This window comes from Lepisma saccharinum, chromosome 16, assembly GCF_977018435.1.
Source record: "Lepisma saccharinum chromosome 16, izLepSacc3.1, whole genome shotgun sequence".
Taxonomy (NCBI): Eukaryota; Metazoa; Arthropoda; class Insecta; order Zygentoma; family Lepismatidae; genus Lepisma; species Lepisma saccharinum.
The window spans coordinates 29,766,195-29,784,923 of NC_139244.1; the positions used below are offsets into that span (position 1 = coordinate 29,766,195).

General features: G+C 33.2%; 1 long non-coding RNA gene across 1 annotated transcript in view; it reads right to left on the bottom strand.

Annotated features, from left to right (window-relative positions):
* Positions 1-18,729, bottom strand: part of LOC145999992 (uncharacterized) — a 155,791-nt gene that overhangs the window by 10,544 nt on the left and 126,518 nt on the right. Inside the window, exon 2 of the long non-coding RNA XR_014443453.1 lies at positions 13,899-14,160. This is a non-coding gene — a long non-coding RNA (uncharacterized LOC145999992). The remainder of the gene's footprint in view (positions 1-13,898; positions 14,161-18,729) is intronic.

An 18,729-nucleotide genomic window follows, 5' to 3' on the forward strand; every position in this document is an offset into this window, starting at 1 on the left:
GATAGTCATCAGTGAAAGAAAGAACATATTGCTTTATGTTGATGTGTGAAATATTTTACGAGTTATTGCTTACCCAAAAAGAGTAACTGTAAAGGAAAGTTGCAGTTACTTTTGAAGCAGAATTACTTTTCAAAATGAGTAACTAGCTATAACAGAGTTACATTTTGATTGAATTGACTGGTTTTCTCAAACTCGGTTACTCGGAGCTTGTTCGTTCGTCAATTTCATCCAATCATTCTCATCGTCGCGATTAGCCAAAAGTGACAGGAAAGCAACGCTAAAGAACATTCTCAACGACAAAACTACAATCTTAAGGCTAAAGTCAATTTTATGCACAGAAAGGCGAATCGGGACTGGACCTACAGTTTAAAGTGCGATCCCAGCCATCATGATGTGCCTCCACTGGATTCTTGTGATTACAAGATGACTGTGGTACCACTACACCATCGAGGAGGTTCACACATGATCTTGAAAAATAATCCTTCAACGACTATTTATATATGCAAACATATATACACATAAACTTATAATGAGTCAATCTATAAATAGCTACCTCTCTATACACAGGCATACATAGCTAACTTATGCTTGAAATTTATCACCTATGAATTTTTATTACTCTCACATGTTTTGGTAAAAATATTACTGCTCTTAGTATTAGTTTGAGTTTTCGTTTTTAAGTCCATTTTATGCACAGAGAGGCTAATCTGGACTAGACCTACAGATTAAAGTGGGATCCGAACCATTTGTGCCACCACCGGGCCCCCTTGTAAAATTCGTGGCGAAGTAATTATCAAAGCGCTATAGGTAGCCACCAGGTCCTAAGATCGAGATTTGGACAAAACACAAATGCTTCATTATGTTTGTTTCGTTATTTATTTCATCAATTTACCCATCATTATCGTCGCGATTAAACTTGTGAGGTAGAAATGAGACCCAATTTTCATCTAATTCTTTTGCTTCTATTCCTTACTTTATATTTAATGCATGACAATAGCAAATCTGCCATTTAGCTATGCAAATTTGCAAATTCGGATGTGTTTTTGCAATCCACTTAGTGCTTTACAAAATATGAGTGTTTAAACTCAATGATAAACCTACTTTTTGTTGTTCGTTCTGGGACATTTCGAGAAACCTTCAGATAGCTTTCTCCTTTCTGTATGCATTTAGAATCAGATTTCTACACACAGTACCCACTTCTCAATTGACACAATTACGTAATAATTGTTTTGACTCTAGAAACACACATTATTGTACATAGACTGCTAATGACACACGTTTGGTGCATCAAAATTATGCATAGAAATGAATTAAAGCATTCTGTTATCAGATTCTGTTCCTTGCGAAGTACTAAAAATGCATCCATTGGGAAGATCAGACAGGATCCTTAAAAAATATCCACGTTGAACTGCCAATTGATTCGATGCATTTCGAATTCTATGTGTAGGCACTAAACATTGCAAAAATAAAAGAAGCAATGAAAGGCGTTTCAAAATATTATAATAAGCACTACAAACAAACCGTTCTAAAACATGAATTAGCTTTGAATATTGTGGGTAATAATTAAAAAACCTTAAATTCAATACAACTCACCCAAAATTTAATACTTAGTGAATGGAAATAACTAACTAAAATTGAATATTTAATGAATCAAAATACTCACCCCAAATATAATACTTAACGTTTCAAAGCAACTCATCAAAATTAAATATTTAGTTAATGAAAATAACTCACCCAGAATTTAATAGGTTACTAAGTAATTGAAAATAACACACTTGAAATTTAATACTTAGTGACCGAAAATAACTCACTAGAAATATAGAACTTACTGAATCAAAATAATACTTAATGCTTCAAAGCAACTCACCCAGAAATATAATACTTAGTGAATCAAATTGACTCACCAAAAATGTAATACTTAGTGAATGAAAATAACTCAACCCAAAAGCGGCCCCGGCGCCCACCCAGCGTCGAATAACATGGGTACCTGGGGGAAACCCTGGGGGGTAAAGGCGGTTAGGGGCGTGATGCTGATCACATCACCCCCACTCACGACCGGATCAAGAAAGTGTGGGGCGTTACCCCCACACCCCCTATATGCCTTCATGGCATGGTGCTGTGCACAGGGGAGCACTTTACCTTTTTTTAAAAAAATCAAATAGTCAGTGAATAACTCACCCAAAATGTAATACTTTGTGAAAAAAAATAATTCGCACAAAATTAGGTACTCAATGATTCAAAGCAAATTAATTACGTAGTGAATGAAAATATCTCATCTAAAATTTAATACTTAGTGAATCAAAATAACCACCCAAAATTATTTTATTGGTTAGAACGAACAAAACAAACAGTTCGCTATATTTCCGAAATATTACAAGAATTATACTGTGAACAATTTCTGCAAATTATCCTGCAGTGATAAAGTCAGATAAGCATATTTTTGTGTTAGGGCATTTAGAATTTGTAAGATTTTTTTTCTTACGTTATGTACCTCGTATTGGTGGTAAAGTGCCCAAATTTGAAATCTGTGGCATTACTGTGAGGTTGATATTAATACAACCGCATATTTTCCTCTTCTGATAAATTATTTTCCATCCTTTTTCAATATTTGAAGTATTAATAGGTTTTGGAATAATCAAGTAAATAGGCATTAGCACAACGAAAATTCCATAGTGCGTCGCAATAACTGTTAAAATTGTTAAAAGTAATTACACATAGAACTCTAAATGTGTAAAATGTCACAGTATTCAGGGACACTCCCGTAGCAAATTACAGTGCATACACTACCAATGATGATCTTTTGATGATCATGTCTTATTTGACTTCACTTTTCTGCCACTTTTGGTTAATCGCGAAGATGATAAAGAATTATGATAAGATGACATTGATGAAATGACACTCACAAACCCATAAATACAAGACATAAGGCGAGCCCCACAATGGATTATACTAGCTGTAGCTCCTTAGTCTGCAAAATGGAGTACAGTGTGCATTACGTGGAAAAGAGGTTGACATTCTCAAAATAACATTACACCCCTTTTGGTGCATCAAAATTCGTATTCAAAAAATGCATCAAAAGGATGAATTCCAAACGGGATAACCGTAAGGAATATTAGCTTTACGTTACATTACATTATAATTTAACCTAATTGTATATGTAGAGAGAGAGGTAATGAAATTCAAAGATTAAAGATGTAACGTTTTTCTCACAATTTGAATAATCCACACCACATCCATTCCTGACCATTTTGTTCAAGATGCAGCAAAAATCTGATTGGAGAAATTTCCGCTCCATTGTAACTAAAGGTAACTCCTAATTTCTTTAATCTTGAAGTTACATTTACTCGAAAAAAGTAACCGTTACGTGTAACTACGCTCCAATTAAATAGTAACTCCCAAACACGGAAGTGTTGTTTTAACCTGAGACGTAATGAGGCACTGAAAGCCTACGGATCTGTTCAATCTTTGTCATATAATAAAATATCCACCAGTAAACACAGAATATAAGACTGTTTTGTTTCTTTATCGCAGAGTGCAAATAGAATTAATTCGCCTCAAGTGAATTTTCCAACGTCTTATGGGTTTTGTGGGTATGAAGTCCGCCATATTGAAACTCGTCGACCAATTTCATTCAAAAACAATAAATGACCAGTTTTGGAGGTATCAAGACACTACAAGAAATGTCAGCTCGGAAGCTAAATTTGCGGTAGTTGTCATAGTCACAGCATTAGTGACAGCTGTGTAGTACAAACATTGTGCGAATTCACGGAGGGAATGCCGGAAATTTCCCCTCCAAAAAGAAAAAAATATCCCCGGCAAAGGAAAATTATTTTTATCCCTGCCAGGGATATTTTAATCCCCGTCAAAGAAAATGGGATTGAAACAAAACCATATAGTACGCTATAGCCTACCATTACCATTTCTTAACTATGTAACAAACGCAATTGAAAAAGCATTCGTGTGTATTAATGGTCAAATCAGCAAATATTTCCCAGCCGAAAAGTATGCAACCTTGTGGAATAAGGAATAACTCCATTTTGAAACTGTACAACCTTACCGAGGTTGTTTTCCATTTGATTTTTCATGGCATATTACTAACATTTTACATGTATTAAAATGTTCACAAGAAACTTGCAGGTAGTTAAGTTTGAACTTGGCATTAGAAGTTTGGTAAAGTTTTCGGTGTAACTAGTTCTATAGCTATTTTTATGTATGAGTTTGTTTTTTCTTAGAATGTAAATACAGTAAAACCTCGTTATTCCGTACCCCGATAAGCCGGACTTCGCTTAATCCGGACAGCCCCCCCCCAAAAAAAAGCAGAATGCAAGGTTTTAAATGTGGCTAGAAGTCAACAAGAGAACTTCCCAAAGAAAAGGCAGTTTAACCAATGAAATTCTGTTTCTCGCAGACTTTGTACTGTACTGTATAGTGTAGTTAGGCCTATGCCCTTTAAATACACCATAATAAACGTGTTTTGTTGCTATAAACGGAGTTTTAATGAACTTTCTAATGTTCGTTTAGGTTATTTTAGTTAATCCGGACTTTCGTTAAACGGTCAGCTTATCCCCCCATAAGTCCGGATTAACGAGATTTTACTGTAGACCTATACTGTTTCTAAATTACATGTAAATGTTATCATAAGATTTAATGACCTAGGTTAGATCCATTGTTCTAAAGTACTTAGCACCGCAGGGCAATAGTTTAGTTTACTAACTGGTAACATAGCCTATACAAATTTGCTTAAAAAAAACTATCTCCCGAAATGAAATCACAAATTCACTGAGTGGCCATCTCCCGAAGCAAAAAGCTTAATTCGCTCAATGAGTACAAATGACAACTTAATATTACTGTAAGTTGTGTATGTCAAACTCTTGAAATGTTTTCCACACGGAGATTTGAATATATCACAAAACAGGAAAAATATATTTTGTCACGTGAGAACTTATCAAATTTACAGGAGAGAGAAAATAATGTATTCTTAGGAAAATGTCTTGACTCTTAAAAAGAGTCAGTAAATTGGAGATACGTGACTAACGATTTGAAGTGGACATATGTCGATTTGACTCCTAATGGAGCTCTTCGGAGGAGTTTATTTAAGCAAAACTAAAAACAGCATTTTAGGAGTTTCGTTCCTCTGGTTCTCATACGACGATTTGTCGTCCGACGTCTTGAAACGCTTCGACCTATTTCACTCAAATCCAACACCACACAGTACATGAAAGTACCGAACAACAGTAAAGATTTCAGATCAAGAGGTAGAAATGTACAGTTATCCAAGTCAAAACGTTTGTGCCTTTTTCCAGACTCCTCTACAAAAACGCACACTATTTTCTTTAATTTCAGCTTAAAATCTATAAATTAATGTAGTTACAATACTCATAATAATGTGGCCTTGCCCTGTTTCGAATTCTCCGCTTCACCTTAATTACGAAACTATATTAGAAACATTTTTAAAAATAATAGTTATAACTCAACTTATACCCAAAAATTCAGAACTTTTCGTTTCTTAATTTAAGAAAATGTAGCCTAGAAAAATATAAGTAAAATTTGAAGCTCTAGGAAGAAAAAATCGAGTTTGTCGCACAAAGGAAATAGTATAAAGAAATCGATCCTGCAAACAAAGTGCTTAGCAGCTATGAAAAATTCAGTACAAAAGCTTTAAATTTACCTCAGTTATCGTAGTTAAAACATTTGTCATATAACCCCAATTCGTCTCCCCATTACACTTTTCAAAATGACCCAAAACAGTGGTTCGAAAAATGTCCTCCAATTACCTACCGAATTCTCAAATAAATTGTATAGCACGGTGTAACGCTCATAGTGAAAATTGATTGTTCGTCCACCATCTTGAAATGCGTCAACCAATACCATTCAAATGCAGCAATGCTTTTCAAGTATCCAAATGTAGTAAAATATCAGCCAAATTGTTCTAAATTCAAGACAGTTATTTTGGTTAAAAAATTGATAATTTGACCGCCTTTTGCCTATCTACCCATTCTAATTAACGTAATATATTTCAAAGATTTTACTGTTATGTGGTAGAATTAGTTATGACGTAACACTCCTGTGACTTTTGTTCCACAAGCTCAAAGGATGAAACCTACACAGGGTTTTGGAAATGTAAAAAATCCCTGAATCTTGTGTGTTGTTGATGTTTGTTTGTGATTGTCCTTTCATTAATTTGATCTTATCAACATTCATTCTCATCTTCAACGATTACTCGAAAGTGGCAGAATAGCGGAGCAAAACATCAATCAACCAAGGTAACACAGAAGGTTGAGGTTACTGTGAAGACATTCTAATCGATGTCTACCCAAATGTTGAAAATGTTATCGTCTTTTACTATGCGAATATTATTTTAATATTATTACGTCAGAGGAACATATGCCACGTGCAGTCGTGTTGTTTAAAATCCTTATTTCGAATATTGGATATTTAATATTACAAGTTTTCAAATTTGTAAAAAAATATATGAAGCATTTAAAAATTATAGTCGAAGGCATTATTGTACAGATCTTATCATTTAGGTTTTCTTGATTTCAAAATATTACCAGTTTGTGTGCTTAAGCGACTGACGATATATACTGCACTCAAGATCTGAGTGCACCATTTGCATACTTTTGATTTGAAACGAGGTTACCACAAAACAGATCAAGTATTATCGGGTTACCAGCCGGGACAAATATTAACAAGGAAGCTACAATTTCTAAGAACAAGTTATAGCGACATCTTGCAATGTCTGTGCATTGCAGAGGATACTATTTTTGGAAGTGTAATCTATATTCTATTTAGTGTCAGTAACTGTTTTGGCCACCGTATGTATCTGAGTGCCAGTAAATATGTGTTTAAAAATAGAACTGTTAGTTGGTAACCTCACGAAGACGCGACATGTGTGCGTATTAATTCTTTTGAGAATTTTAGTACTGTAATTTAGAAGGCTATAAAAGCATTAATACCGGATTACGTGTTAATTTTATTTAATGTAATAATAATGTATTTACTTCCTTATGTTGATTATTTTAGATAGCTACTTTGCAAATTTTTAATACCGTTCACAACAACATGCTAACCTCTTTCAAAGGTGTGTTAGAATATATGAAACTGAAACACAATACTTTGTTTATGATTTTTTATAACAATTATGACAAACAAACACAATCTCAACGTTTTATACTCTTGGAATGTTTTTTTTTATATATAATTACAACAACGGGAGACAATTCGTTGTTCCGATTCGTTTGAAATAATTACTATCTTTTGGATTCTAAGTTTATTTTTCCTAACCTGAAAATGCTTTTGATTACTAATTAGTACAAGTAATATTTTACGATAGGTTACTTTGAAGGATCGAATCAGATTTGTAAGTCGATTCCGTGCACATTCACTTGAGGATTTATTGTTCATTTGAATTTATGTTTAAAATGTAAAGTGTAATCCATATTTAGAAAACTTTATACTTAAATGACATGAACTAAAAATTTCAAATCACTTCAATACCACAAATATAATTCGTGTAGTAAAAATTATCAGTTTGATACACAACATAAATGAATAGATTTAATGGGATGTTTAGCTTACTTATACATGACGGTTGACCAGACGAAAGAAATTAGAAAATCAAATTTAATTTGAGTAGGTGAGATATTGAAGTATAAATTTAAGCTTCTTGGTGAACCTTACTAAATGAAGGTAATCGTTGTGAGATATTGTCAGACTACAGATACTTTCACCACTCATTTGTGTTATATTTCAAATGAGGTAAAATTAAGTCGCTTACAAACATTGTCAAAACTGTTTCACCAAAGGGTTAGACTTCAAGGTACGTACGAGTGACAGGAGAATTTTGGAGTGAAAAATCTAAATTCTGAATTTCTTTGAACTTTCAAGTCTGTTTCTCTTGCAAGTACGAAAATGTAGCTTGGCACCATCTCATCAATATTTTATTTTTTAAAACCTAACAATTAAATCAAGTTTCAAGTCTCGATCGCAAATTTTTGATACAGATATCACGCAATGATTTTACTTTGTAGAAAGTTTTCGCACATTTGCAGTATTGTGCTATTTTATGTTTCAAATCACGACACAGGAAGCAATCACGTGAACTGAAAAATAAATAAAACATTTTAAAGATAGTTTGCAAGAATAGATAAAATGTATCTTCAAATCTAGTGTTAATTCTTACCAAGTGTTGTATTTCTAAGAAACACTTACAATGCAAACTTTGTCTTTTCTATCTTTCTCCTTCTATCCAGCAGGACAAGTGTGAATTGTGTTTTGTGTTTCTCAATAATCCAGAAAAAATTCAAAATAATAACATTCATTTTCTCACTATATTAATTTATGGTTTTTAATCTAAAATGACTATTCAGTTGGCATAGTGAGGTGTTTAGTGCAAACGTAAGTTCCTCAGGATACAAATTAATTTTGTCTTAATTATTTCTAATTACTCTGTGGTACAAATTTGAAATACAATTTTTCATTTTCTTATGGCCCTCTGCCGGCCCCCGTGACGGAGTGGTTAGCACATATCTCTACGACTCCAGGGGTCCCGGATTCGATTCCCGGCCTGGGCTTGGATGTTTGGGAGTGTCGTTCATCAATTTCATCATGTCATCACTCATCCCAATCTTAGCAAATTAGCCAAAAGTGGCACAAAAAGCGAAGTAGCATAAAGCAAATCAATCAATCTTATGGCCATCTGTTGGGAAGTATTTGATTTCTTATTTTTGTCTATTTAAAGTCTATTTATAATACTTTACGTCAATTGCGACGAGTATATTATTTGATATCTTCTTTCAATGTAAGAGCGGTATTTGAAATTCAACAGTTATTATGTGAGTATTAAATTTAAAGTTTTTACATTTTAGCTCAGTACACAAAAATCGGCATTTTAATAGATCCTAGGTGAGTTTTGCAGTGTATATATATATATATGTATTTATATATATACATATATTTATTATTTATTTATTTATTTATTTATTCTTTTTAGTGGCGTGTTAAGTTTAATATTACTCAGGTGATTGCATGTACAAAAATCTAATATTTTTTTTATTCATAGTATTGCGATGTGGAATTAAATGCTCGGTCCAGGATGACTGAAATATAAAATATGTTCATATAGATATGAATTAGAATGGTTACTTAGTTCTACTTCAAGGAACATTTCTTTTTCTTTTCTTTCAAATTTTTCTTGAAGAATTTCTTATAAATTTCTGAATGGAAAATGTTGACACTTACTTTCAGAATGAATAAAATATTTACAAACGGTTTCGAACTCGAAGTTTTCATGATAAACATGTACTTAGCGAAAATATGGCATGTAAATGTTGAGGGTGTCCCGTCAAAAACTCTTCCCTGTTTTCACATGTTGCTAGGTAACAACTGGAGTTGATTACTGTGTATGAGCGAGTTCAAACAACTAATCAATTTATTTTAAAAAATCAGTACATTTCAGAATGGACTGCCTTGATGGTATGAAGAATATCCAGGCAATAGTCAGTTTCTAGGCGAGTGTTCTGCAAGATGGACGGGCTGATACTAGATGTGTTGCTTAGAATGTGCTAACTAAAATTCGCTATTTCCACTTTGGTACATTGTGCTCAGTAAAATCCCAATGGAGTGTAAGGTATCACTAACAAAGTGATAAGTTGCGCTAACGTTATCTATTATAACTCCATTCATACTGAAGAACACTTGCCTGAAATTCTCCGTCACCAAAGAGGCACTGAAAAGTGCTGCTTTGTTTTTCAATATTGTGAGTGACTCTTATCTTTAACTCCAGACTACACGTAGTTTATAGAAAACATTTGAGCGCAATATCGTGTACAGTTAGGAAAGTAATTTTGAAATAAAGATATTATATGAACACGCACAAATTACCAAAATTGATAGAATTGTAATGCTATTTAGATACTAAGCATATAAAACATTATTCGAATAGGAAAAAGTAAAGTTATAATATTCGCTCTATTTATATTATTTCCATTATCAAGCTTATATAACTATCTACTAATTATCATACTATGCCAATATGTTAGACAGGAATAAAGTTTGTAAGAACCAAAATGTTGGGGTTGGTAACGAAACATACTTAAATACTGGAAAAATAAATTATTGTTCACTAAAAGATTTGGTCATGTTTATTCGTTTTCCGCAATCAACTACTATGTTTTTGTGAACTGTACCCAATGACGTCCCGAAGAAAAATACCTCAATCCCAAACAGTTATATCTACCTGTAAATTTTAACATTGTGTTGTGTTGTGTTGTGTTGTTTTATTTATATATTGTATCATTTTGTTCAACACATCCAATTTTCTCTATAAATGCTTTAGTTACCAAACAAAAGGTTTAATTAACTCTAACCATATTTTATTAGCTTAACACCTCCAACGAACTATTATCAGTACCCCTAAAATATTTTTTTGTGTATTGTATTTGTAAAATAAAAAGTTCACAGTGTATACATGCCTTTTTTATAAATTCGTGATTACATTACTTGCCTTGTCTATTCACAAAGTTATTTACATCTTCTAAAATCTTGACAACAGACGCGAACAATCTTAATCTCAAATTCTGGTTAAATAAAATAATTAAAATGGACTTATCCTAACGTTTGCAACTAAACAAAAACTCCACTCTAAATTTAACAATTGCTAATTTCAATAATCTGAGAGATATTTACCAAAAGAAAAACATGACATTTGAGGGGTCTAGTGAGAGAGGGAACTATGCCACTTTGACAAGAAATGGAAATAAATTGAGTTTTCTAAAGCATTGCGTTGAGTCATAATTTGTATAACAAAGGGTATTTTTTTTCTGAACATATTGTTAGGTAAATTATTCAAAAGGAAAAATATGAATTTCAATATAAATACCATTTATTATGAACATGTATGGTATATTGTTGTAGTATGCCCATGTGGAAAAATCAATCTAGCACATCAAATACTTTGAACAAGGCTTAAATACTTTTGCCTGAGTGTAAATCATGTTCACAGGGTTACATATGATCTACATAAAGACAACTTCATATGTCTTTTGGAGGATCTTCACTGTCCATTGTTTCTGTGGATTTTAGTTTTTGGTAAACACCATGAAAACCTGGAGGAATATAAGGCACTATTGCCATGAGATCTTTTAACTTCAGGGCTGATATTAAATCTAGCACCGGTTACTGCAACACAACCTCTGCCACTCCTATTGCAGACACCATCAGCAAGTGGCATAGCTCCTTCTCTCACTCAAAATGCTGATGAGGACGTATTCAAGAACTCAGAAAATCTGCTGCAGAACAAGCGAGAGCTATGTCATATGGTTGTTGTTCACATGATAGATGACAGATGGTAGGAGAAGACTGGAAATGGCAAGAAATAAAATTTTCAAGATTTGTGGCATAGCTCCCTCTCTCACTAGACCCCTCATTTGTTAGCCGTATATCAAGTTACATTTAAGGTTGTGAAGTTTCCAATAAATCAATGATATTCGATAGGTTTTGTAAATCATTGCAACGTAACAAAATATCAAAATGTTCTTTCAATGTAACTTTTATGCACTATCTTGACTGTAGGATTGTTATCGTATTTTTATTGAAAATCGACACAGTACTTGACTTGGTCCTCGAAATTATGCAGGAAACTGTTCTCATTAGCTCTTTATTTATATTAAGCTAAAATCAAACTTCATATTGCTAATTTGGATTATGCAAAGTGTATAGTCTTAGCCGTGTTGTATAATGAAATTTGTTGTTGTTTTCTACTTATGTTTCTTTCTGTGATACCATGTATGTATGTATGTATTCGTATGTATGTACGTGTTGTACACACACACACACACATACACACACACACACTCACACACGTACCTAACAATGGAATTAAATTGTCAAATAACAACCACATTACCTTTGTGAAAGAAAAGCGAATAAACTTTCAAACCAGATACTCTATCTTCTTTTATTTTTTAAATCTACATTTGTTAAGTCTACGAGAGATTTATTCTAATTCTAAAACTTATAATAATAATAAATCTCAGGAATTAGAAAACAAGGCTGATAGAAGACAAATTCATTCATTATGATACGTGGATCATTGACAAGTAACTATTAATTTCAAGGTTTGACCAGATACACTATTGATCTTTGTATTCTGTTTTATAGGAATTTGAATTTGAATTGATTAAAGTAAATATAAAATCAGAAAGTCAAGTTTATAATACATCTGCTTGCAAAAACTGAAGAGCCTCTCGTCATGGAGTAACGTAGCCGGAGTTGTGAATGATTTAGTAATGCAATAAATTGCAATCTGTCATAAATATTTAAAGAAAATGCATATCTGATGAGGATGCATTATTCAGATTTAACTATTAACAATTTTGGACAACAAATACAGAGATTCTAGGGATAAATCGGGTTAAAATTGTGTTATATCTTAGTTTCTTATTACAAGGAACAACAAGTGGCCCCTTCACTTTTTAGAAAAAAGTGCTTGACTTATTACATAATGACATCATTAATATAAACAAAATTCTGTATTAACTTTCGAGCTTTTAAGAATTTTTATGTAACCACCATCCACTAACCATCTTGCATTCTTCCCTTCTTTTTAATGATTTGTGGCGTAGCTACTATTGTAGAACCAAGCAGAACGTAACAGAAGAGCATGCATTTCGACAATTAGATATGTATGGTATCACGATCTATAAGATGGGTAAGTTGTCTACCCATCTTCGAAGCCAATCATTAAAAATTCAAGATGTAAATTATATAATTACTGGAAAACTATATGTATTTCGGAATTTTAGTTAAGTGTAATGTTAGATTCACATGATTCACATGATTCGCTTTAGGTATATGCACATATAATATTTCGTCTCATTGTTTGCAGAACTCAGTGAACGGATAATTTGAGTTTTTTTCCCAAATTTTCTAAAATCAGACGTATGTAGAAAACGGACAATTTGATTTTACAAAATTCAGTTTGTGACTGCTAATTTAGCATTCACAGTTCCAACTTAATTACTAAAGAATAATGATTTGTTTTATACATACAAGAGAATAGTAGAGCATTATAATAATAACAACCTAGGCAAATATCTAGGATGTTCGGGAAACAGCAATTTTCATTTAATAGCAAACATTATAGGTATGAGGTAGAATATTTACACATGACCAATGTCAAATTACACTTATGATATTTTCTTTAATTGCTTCAGTGTGAGTTAGATGATAGCAACAGAACAAAAAGAACAGAAGAAACAGAAAATCGTATTGTGTGACTTAAGTGCCTTTTCTCAAACACCTTACATATATCATCATAGAAAAATTGTAAGTATACAACGTATACTACACCTACAGTATATGTCCTTCGTCTAAGAGTGAAAATGGTGAAGGCATTTCATTTCTGCAATGCTGCATACAGTTAATGTGAAACTGACCAGCTATTTCTCCAAGGCTTCTATAGTCAAGAGAGAAGCTAAAACATTTTCAAATGTTATAAATACAAATCTGTAATTGTAAATTCAAGAGCCAACAGAGAAAATATACTATTATGGAATAAATTAATTGAAGTAATGCCAGGCTATAAATAGCTGCTATGGACCAACCTATGCTCGTTGAAAACTTGCAAGAGTTCCATCTGCTTGCTCTCCTGGGGATCGGGGATGTACTTTTTGCGCTGGTCACCTGCACCACTCCAGCCACTCTGATCTCTGATCCTCCATCCTCCATTTCGTGGAGTTTTGGACGACGGGGTCCAGCAGCTTGTCAAAATTTCTCACAATGACGCTGGAACCGCTGCCAGTGGGTTTGTCTCTGGCTGCTAGCCGTGGACAATGCACCACAAAAGCTGTTTCGTGGAGGACTTGCTCCAGCATAATCTTTTCAAGTGAGATCCTTACCTTGTTTCGGGCACCTGGCGTTTTCACCCCTCCAGTGAGACAGAACTGGAAACTTGTTCGAGGCTGCTCCACAGTTCATTCACAATTCAGAATACGTCAGCTACTGGCAAGAGTTTCTGGTTCTGAATCTTGAATTGCATAAATGTTGGATTCTTCCTTCTTGTATGTGGCTGCACTTGAATGCATTTCTGAGCCAGTCGCTCGCATGATGGAGTCTAATGAAAGGGAACCTTCCATGCGAATCAACGGAATCCTTTGGAGTCTGAACAGAAGAGAAATTGCAGATATTTCAATGTACCCTCCTGGAAAACGGTGCACAACAAATCTCTACTGGCTAATAATTTATGCAAAAATATAATTAATTCTACATTCACACATGCCTGAAATCAATTGTTAATCACTTGAGTCCACCTAAGATTTATCTGATTGCTTACATGTATCTATCTACTCATACATACTGTATACAAGGAACAAAAGAGCAATTGTACAAGCTAATGGAACATGACCTTTATTCTCACCAGTAAATTATATATTCGAACATCTGGTAATTAATACATATACATAAAATTAAATATAATCTCAAATATAAAAAAAAATCATTTTTATAAACGGTGGGCAAGTGGTTCCATTTATTGGGAAACCAAGTACTATATTTTACTATATGTTTAGGTATTCGAGGAACTTATCAAGCAAACCCCAATCAATTGGAGGCTACACTTATCACCAATCCTCACTGATTTCTGTAAAATAGATTATTGCCTTCTCCTTCTCATTGCTTGCAACAGCAATTAAATAGAACATTTTTACATGAATTCTCTAAACCATCCCCATACACTTTATGCCAAAGGAAAATGTTTTAGAGCATTTGGTAATACTCAAGTCAATCACACAGTATTAAAAAGAAAAGAAATATATTCACCGCAGAGTTTAATGTAACATATGACAAGTGAATATGATTGGGGGGCTTTCATCGGCTACTAACAAAAGTAAATTTTGTAGAGAGAATTACAAAGAGCTATAAGCAATGCATAAGGATGCTAGAAAGTTAGATAAAATAAAATATTTCTCACTTTAGAATGAAATACGCTGAAAACCAATGTTAATCCATTTTGGACATACTTTTCGATAAAACTCTTCAGATTTTACATTAATTAAATCCAAACTGGAATTCCCCTTTTCCGGAATATAATTATGTATCTCTTTAAATTTGTACTGTGGTTTTTGCCATTACAAGATTGTTTTATGTAGAGTACACTGTTATATTAAGTCCAGAAAATGTAACATATAGCTAGTCACTCCATAAAGGGAAACTGTAGATTCATCAAAGGCTTTATATTTCGAAAAAAATATCTTATAAGAAGTTATCTCTAGTAACTGAATGTTCAAACAATTAGTGATTATGAATCAAAGGTAAGGGCCTCCTGATGGCGCTGTAGTAGAGTCGTCGCCTTGTAATTCAGGGTGTCCCGGGTTCGATTCCCGGTGGAGGCTCATAGTGGTTTGGATTCCATTTTAAACTGTAGATCCAGTCCCGATTAGCCTTACTATGCATAAAGTGGACTTAAAACACCAACTCAATCAATGAATCAAAGATAGGCCTTTATAAATAACATATTTCTTGATTGATCTAGAAATATCAAAAAGCGCTTTACAAAAAGGAATTAATTAAGATCCGCAATAAGAAAGTTCTGAGCTCATAAAAGAACTTCACCACTTATTTGATATTTAAAAATACAGCTCTCTTTTTCTTTTATTTTAAATTGTTGATATGGAACTGATTACTTAGCAACATTCACCACAAGAAAACTTATTGCTAACATGATAACAATAGATTGGCGTGGGAGTCATATTTGTTTTTAGAATACTAATATTATTATTGAAGTTAACAGTCACAGGGAGAAGAGTGATAAAAGTAATGATAATTTCTGCTTTGTTCTACTAATTTTGTTAACTGCTATCAACTTTCCTTCAGAACATTTCTGATTACCGCAACGGAACATATAATATTCTATGGACGGGAGAGCGAATTCCTTGGAGCTAATGAAGCACAAAGGCAACGTCTGAATTCAAATTTGTTTGTCTTCATCAAAAGAATATATAATACATGCAACTTGAAATAGCCCGAGAGTAGAATTAAAGCAAAGTTTTTTTTTGTTTTTTTTTTCCCCTCCACCCCCTTTGCCTTGGGAATAAGATGAAACCGGAAGGTTGCGAAATGCTGAAAAGTTGCAGAAGACCGCTTGAAATCCCCCGCCCAACTTTTACCCTCAGAAGCAACATACCCCCATACCCGGGTTGGTTTTTAATTGATGCGTTGAGAGATACTTGTTTGCATCTCTCGAGTTTCTGCCTGGAAATAAACTCGCCTTGTAGAAAAATAAATCTGTTGTCTGGAGAAGTTCCAGACTTTTGGAAAACTCTTTCCTCTGGTGGATCCTCCCTCCAAAAAAAAAAAAAAAAAAATACCCCCATTCCACAAGCGGAGCTCTTTTCCGCATAAAACTTTTACACTTTTCCTCCCCGCTCTGACCACACTCCATCTCCGCTCTCATTGTCTAACTTAGGGAAAGTTTAGCTTTTTTTTTTTTTTTTTTGAACTGCGGACGAGACCAGTGAAGTGACGCAAATATGAATGAATCATGTTAAAAATTCCGTCCACGACGTTTACTGTAAATATGCTTTCTCCTTGCTTGGAATATTGAAGTTTTCCGTAAGCAAAACATCTCTTCTGAGAGGAAAGAGTTTTGTACCTTCTCTGCTAATTCGGATTAGAGAAAAGCAACCCTTCTGAATTCGCTTGTACTTATACACAAATATTCCTTCTCAGGCGAAAAAAGCAAGACAAAAGACAGAGGCCATTGTACTATAAAAACATTTAACTTTTCCTTATTCTCACTACCTTAAATGTTACCCAATTCGTAATTCGTAAATTCTGGAATTAGACATTTGCCAAATTCCTAAATTCAATGTAGTGTTTCAGGTCATTACTTATATCCGCTGGATGTGCACATCTTAAAATTATCCTAGATATTCTCCTTAGATTTTCGCACTGAAAAATTTCACTCTGACAGTTGTTATTTTATAATTCTTAACCGGACTCAAATATAAATTTTCTGTGTAATTTTCTGAGAAATCAAGCCTGTTCGAACGTTGACAAATCACAATATGCATTTGAAATATTACATAGTTTTTGTTGCTTTTTCCTTTCAAAATTTCTTATAAAATCTCAAATGCTGTGTTTGTTCTATAGTTGGCAACAAGTGAAGAATAGAACACTTTCTCTTAGAGGAGAGTATAAAGTTGACTGTGAAGGTATAACTGTTAACTATATAAGAAGTATAAATAAGTATAATTGAAATGTTTGTGCAAAAATGTGTACTCTGTGATATAAGCGACGTTTCCATCTAAATTTTGAATCTCGCGGATTCACCAAGAAGATCGCATACAGACGTGCAGAATATATAAGAACGGATATTTAGAAGTTTCGTGGAATTAACTATCATATAATTAACGAAACACAAAGGGACAAAAAATGTAGAAGTAAAATTCACTTAATTTAAATATATTAATTGTTTTTAATTCATCAGCTTAATAATTGAACAAAGATCTACTTTAAATTTGTGCTAATTAAAACTCTGATTAATAAGTGCAGTTTATTAGAGTGAACAGAGAAAGCTATACTTTCAGACAGTAAGTGAAAAATAGTTACTTTTGTGCTACTGTGATATTCAGATATGAACAATGGCGAACTAACAACAAAATTTCTTGAGGGAACCTTGTTCATAAATTCATGGAAGAATAATTTGTTAGTTTTTAATTTTTAGGCGTTAAAGAAGACGATCGTCATTTTTTCTTTCGTTAATTGGAGACTTAATGCTAATGTTAGACGTCAAAAGTAAGGAGTGTAATCACTGTAGTAGAGGCTATGGAATGGGTGCTTGTGCGATTGATTGATTGATTGAGTTGGAGTTTTAAGTCCACTTTATGCACAGTAAAGGGGTGTTTGTACGAGTTGTGGATGTGCTTTCGTAGTGTCTGTAATAATAATTGTCAGAAATACATTGACAATTTCCTAAAAGATTTAAATACGAATTCTGAATTTTACGTTGACAAAAAAATATTTTCTCATAAGTAAATCCTTAGGCATTTTCTAACTTCTGACGTGATTACTGTTATCAGACTTCCAAACTGCAAATCTATAATTCATTTTATTTCGATATAGGAAGTAAAAAGCTAAATTGTTCAAGTGAAATTGATTTCTTAATAGAATCAACGGTAAACTTGACTCAAGCTAGTATAGAAATTAAATTTTATGTAATTTGATATGTGTGTATAATAATTTTTGGGCACTGGTATGTTTATTTTTTATTAGTTTCTTTTATACAAGAATGAATAACACAGTAATACATGGTGTAACATAAATTGCTAAAAATAACAATTAACGCAATGCTGCAATGGTATAAAAGGAACTCTTGATGTTTAGAAGCAACAGATTTAATAAGTAATCTTACCTCTCATGGCGTTAATTCAGAAATAAACAAGTTAGTCAAATCAACAACTTTTTCTCTTCTGAAGGCAAGTATAGTTTGCAAACTAATTTGCACCTGAAGTAGGAAATGGAACCATTTTGCGAAAAAAATATTCGAACTTCAGCAATATTAAAAAACATTCTTATAAACATCACTGCCGTCAACATAATTTTGCGAAATCGTTGCCACGAGAGAAGTGGAGACAGGCGTACTCTCTTTAATGAAGGAATACTGGTACCATCAGGATTAGTACACGAAATTAATCTAAACTTTTTCAAACTTCTTCATTTAGTTAATGGACT